The sequence below is a fragment of the Schistocerca cancellata genome, chromosome 2, assembly GCF_023864275.1.
Source record: "Schistocerca cancellata isolate TAMUIC-IGC-003103 chromosome 2, iqSchCanc2.1, whole genome shotgun sequence".
NCBI classification, from domain to species: domain Eukaryota; kingdom Metazoa; phylum Arthropoda; class Insecta; order Orthoptera; family Acrididae; genus Schistocerca; species Schistocerca cancellata.
This window is the reverse complement of record NC_064627.1, coordinates 352,570,634-352,576,338: the sequence shown is the minus strand read 5'-3', so window position 1 is coordinate 352,576,338 and position 5,705 is coordinate 352,570,634. Positions and strand designations below refer to the sequence as shown.

General features: G+C 39.4%; 1 non-coding gene across 1 annotated transcript; it reads right to left on the bottom strand.

Annotated features, from left to right (window-relative positions):
- Positions 1–3,844: 3,844 nt before the first annotated feature.
- On the bottom strand, positions 3,845–3,928 carry Trnas-gga (transfer RNA serine (anticodon GGA)). Its single transcript is given in 2 exon segments — positions 3,845–3,879; positions 3,889–3,928. It is a non-coding gene; the product is annotated as a tRNA-Ser (tRNA).
- Positions 3,929–5,705: the final 1,777 nt, after the last annotated feature.

Below are 5,705 nucleotides of genomic sequence, written 5' to 3'. Positions count from 1 at the left end.
GAGACCATAATAGGCAGAAAACAGACAATCCGACAAAAGAAACTCACAAAAATGTTAAATCACACAAACACCGACCAATCCCACCACCAATACAAGCACACCTTTCACAAAAGAGTGATTGATCTAACAGACATAAAATTATCTGAACAAGAAAGCAGCCTAGTTGAAAAGGGTCCCAAACACAACATTAACAAAATGGTGTCACATAGGACAGTAGAAAATATCATAACAGAAACTGAAAACGTCATAAAGCAACAAGAAAAACTAAACACACCTGAATTTAATACAAACCTAACAAGAGAACTAGTTGCTGAGGAAATAAGAAATATAATCAAAGAGAACAAAACCACCATAAAAGAAAACACTAGGACTCCTGAAGAAAAAACCTACAGAAAACTACAGAATAAATTAACACAAGAAAATGCCATCATCACAAAATCTGACAAAGGTAATTCAATAGTAGTCATAAACAGACAGGAATACATTCACAAAACATTAGAATTCATCCAAAGCAATAACATCACAGAATTAACAGGTGACCCAACAAACTGATACCAAAGTAAGTTACGGAGAACCCTGAGAAACATAGAAAAAATTTTCACAGAAACACAGATTAAAAAAATGATACAGAAAAATCCCAAGGCCACCACCCATCATTGCCTAAAGTTCACAAACCCAGAATACCCATACATCCATTAATTAACTTCACCAAAGCATCAACATACCACTTAGCCAAACACACATACACTCTGCTACAGTCAATATACAAATACACTGACAACAGAAGTCTCAAGAACTCAAGTGACTTAATAGAAAAAATAAAAAATGAAAACATACCAAACACAAAAACATTGGTTACATTTGATATAATTTCAATGTACACACACATCCCAACAGAAGAACCCATCTACATAAGAAACCTCCAACTGCAAGGAAACATACCCACAACAAACATACAAGAAATATTAGCCATACTCAGGCTCATCACAGAACAGAACTACTTCAAATTCAACAACAGATTTTACTCTCAGCAAGATGGACTACCCATGGGATCCCCAATCAGTTGCCTCCTAGCTGACATTTTCTTCAACCAGATAGAAAAACAAATCTTTGACAAAACAGTAATACCAAAACAGTACAAAATAATATATTGGTACGGATACGTAGATGAGATAATTTGCTTAATAGATGAACCACTGTCCTGCATAAAAGAACTTCATGTTAACATAAACTCCATCCACCCACAAATACAATTCACCATAGAAACACAAACAGATGAAAAACTTAATTTCTTAGATCTCACTATACACAAGAGAAACAACAAACATGAATTCACAATCTACAGAAAACCCACACTCACCAGCACCATTATTCATAACCAATCCAATCACCCCATAACCAACAAAGAAGCCAGCTTCAGATATTTACTTCACAGGCTGAACAAAATACCCATGAATAAGCATGACTACACACAAGAACTGAACACAATAAAACAAATTGCACAGGTGAATGGATATGACGCAAAGAGAGTAGACAAAATAAACCACAAAATACAAAAACAAACAGCACATAACCATGAAACACACACACATACAAACACAACTCATCACACAACAAATCAGCAGACAGTAAGCAACAAATGGCACATAATGGCCTACAACAACAAAGTCACACACAGGGTGGGTAATATACTAAAGAAACAAGGACTCAACATAGCATACAGAACCAACAACACAATACAGAGCAGACTCGAAAAGAATTACCACCAACACTGAAAAATACAGCCAGTCTGGCATCTACCAACTTACTTGCAACTGCTGGCATTCTGTATATGTGGGCCAAAAGTGCAGGACATTCAGAACCAGATATAATGAACACCTCAGAGCACTGAAAAGCAATAGCACACACTTTGCAGACCACCTGGTAGCACACAACTACCACCCAACAAACATTGAAACTGACCTTCACATCCTAAAAACTAGCAGCAGCGTATACCAAAAATTAACTATAGAAGAAAACTAATGTTGTAAACGACGCAAATGTTAATATGTTAACAACAAATTTACAGTTAAAAATAAAAATAGAACCCACTGATGATAGCACAAAAGTGCTGAAACATGTATGGGTGAAACAAAAGAAGAAAGGTGGCTTGCATATGGCGGAACTTCTCATCCCATTTTCTTAGCAAGCACGGAGACAACAAGAAGAACTGCACCGCAAGATGATTACTAACACGCCTGTTTACATGTTGGTTGGGACACTTGCCAGACATAGCACACTGTGTCAAGTGTAGACAGTTCATTATGCATTATTTCTCTAAGTGGTGTTACCTGCTCCTAACCTGTGCAGTGATCCCAGCTGGCAGCTGGCCACTGTGTGGTCTAACTAAACACACTGGCTGTTTGAAACTTCCTGACAGATTAAAACTGTGCTCAGATGGTAGAGCACTTGCCCACGAAAGGCAAAGGTTTCGAGTTCGAGTCTCGGTCCGACACACAGTTTTAACCTGCCATTAAGTTTCATATCAGTGCACACTCCGCTTCAGAGTGAAAATCTCATTCTGGACACTGGCTGTTTGATGGTAGATGTAGCATATATCCAGGAGGTGTGAAGTATTGTACCCAAGTGTTTGACTCAGTATGCCTAGGCACTGTAAAACTCCAGACATAGCAGCTGCAGCCCTGTCGTCCATTTGAATAAATACACACTGTCATGTGTCTATCAAACGTCAAGACAGTGGCTGCATTCTGTATCTCCACCATGATAATTGTTGACCACCTACATAAATAGACGCTTTAATGTGTCTCAGTCTAACCTCCAAACATTAGTGGACTGTCAAACAAGCCTTAACAGAGAAACTGAATGGTACATACCAGACTTCGTCTACTCCAACATACAAAGGGACCTTTACACAAACCCTCAGAGAGAGACACTGAATAATACGTACGAGATGTCGGGATATTTATATTGTCTGGTAAACATACTGCAGGCTTGGACTACCAAGACAGACACATCAGCATCTTTCTCTTTTCCCTCTTCAGGCCTCTAGTTCTGTTGCTCAGAAAAATGGCGGGCAGGCACCCTACTGGCTGGATGCATAGTATTTCCCCTAGACAATGCAAGGCAGATGTGTTCACATCCACTCTCCCTCTTCCATTCAACATCCAGGTAAGTGTGTGATGATGTTGTGCAGTTTCAGATATGATGGAGTAAATGTATCGATTTGAGATAAGGCACCCTGGTCTGGAAATTATTTAGTTATAAGTAAAGATCGTTCTGATTCCTCTGATATTGGAATACATGTGTCAGTATTATTGTCGCTAGGATTGTGTGACAGGCAACTAACTATCAGAGGTGGTAGTATGGACTAAAAGAAGGAAAAAATGCTAGTGAATGTGGGCTCTAAAATGCGTAGCTTAAGAGCTATTGTTCATCATCGATACTTTAAAACACATCTTTTCTGCTGCAAACACTTTGGTCTCTGTTTCTTTGGAGGAGGTGCTATGGACAAAAACAAGAAAAATATTCAGTAAATGTGGTTTCTAAAATCCGTACTGCACGAACTAAGAGCAGTTGTTTACCTTTGCTCTTGTGAAACACATGTCTTCTAAGGAACAGGTGTCCACAGCTCTTAAGATATACATTTCAGAGCCCATCTTTATTAGAATTTTGTCTTGTTTACCTCAACACCACTGAAAGTTGATGATCTTAACAATAACAATACTGGTTCAAAAAATGGTTCAAATGGCTCTGAGCACTATGGGACTCAACTGCTGTGGTCATAAGTCCCCTAGAACTTAGAACTACGTAAACCTAACTAACCTAAGGACATCACACACATCCACGCCGGAGGCAGGATTCGAACCTGCGACCGTAGCGGTCGTGCGGTTCCAGACTGTAGCGCCTTTAACCGCTCGGCCACTCCGGCCGACAACAATACTGGTTTTTGTATTTCGCTGTCAGAGGTATCAGAACGATTTTCGCTGGCAACTTTTGACTTCGTCGTTTCTGGACCAGGTTCCCTTACCTCAGACTGATACATTTGCCATTGTACATCATACCTGAAAGTTCTTAACTTCATCATGGACTCATTCACTTAAGAACATAGTTACACCAGTGCAGTTCACATTAGTATTTTTCTGATTATTTGCCATGAAATATAGATTTGAAAACTGCTCTTGACTGTCAGTGTCATGTTCACCTCATACTGGACCATCGACATACGCTCGTTATATTAAGCCACGAGTAACCAGCAGTTTCATGGCCTATCCTAACAGTACCGACGAGAATCAGATACACCATCAGATACACCACTCCACAGCTTTAATGTAATCTATGGTTAGAGACACATTTGGGGATGGGATCTCTAATGCTCACATCTATTCGATAGTCGGACATTGAGATCTAATCTTTTTTGTAAACACATGTCTACCCATTTTGGAAAGGGAGTTTTCTATAATGGCAATCCTGCCGTTAAGTGCAGTGCAGTGTCATGCTGTAACTTACGTACCCCAAAACACAATGTTTATGGTGAACAATTCATTGTGCATATTGGGGGAGGGGGGGGGGGGGGACAGCGTCGTTTCTCAGGGCAATTCTACTACTGGGTGGCTTGAGGATTTCACAACGAGTGTTGTGTAGGAAAGAGGGTGTAGTAAAGTTCTGAGTAGGGTATTTCACTTGGTCATTCATCCATTCACTTGGTCATTTGATCCATTAAATGGGGTCCTTCTATATCACTCTTCCAAAATATCAGTTGTTAAAAACAGTATTATCATTCAAAATGATTTTTGCTTTTCTTGGTCAGTTCTTTTCTGCGAAAGAAATATTAAAGAAAATTCTAAGTGAATGATTAACAATGAAATGTTTAATGCTTATGGACATTGTAACTTAGATGGTATTTATTTCCCTCTGAAACTCCAGGATGTGAGTAAATTTGAGAGGCAGAAACCTCAGATATCTACTCAAATTTTCGTGTTGGGTGAAAGCAAGCCAGGAAAACAGGAAATTGTCAGACTTCTTCACTTTTCCAGTTTCGCTAAAATGTGTAGATTTGTTAGTGTTCTCTCAGAGGGAAGAAAACAACTCTACTGCTGGATCAGGAACATGTCACATCTAATTTCTTCCCAGCAGTTAAGATGTAATGTTGAGAGCGTATTTTAACCTCTGCGCCCTCTGCATTGCTCTACACAGAACCTTGCACGTGGGGATATGCCTACTGAGACGAATTTATAAAATTGCATCACTAGAAGTGTGTGTCCTTCATTGTATGTACTGACTTTTAGTGTTTTCTTGCTCCTGTTTCGTGCTTTGAGGACAGCTCCACTGCTCACACACTACCGTCACACAACAACGTGAATTACATGCAGCAGAGTATCAGGTTGTATGTGCATATGGTTTACGTCTTAATAATTATAATTTGTGCTCTGCTCAAACTTACAGAAGTCAACGTGGAACTCATAGACAGCATAATGTGCACAGCGATTTGCCCCCAAGTCTTAACACCTAACTTTGTCAAACTGTCTCCTCCCCAAGCTTATTACAGTGCTAGGAGATAGAATGCATTAAGAAAACCTCCATCAGCGTTGTGCGGTATGGGAATAGAATTAATTAATCACCCACAGAATTAAATTCGACCAGTCATGGTGATTGAAGAAAGACACTGACGTTAACTCCGCTAATAGGGCTTCCACAATGTGTGATTT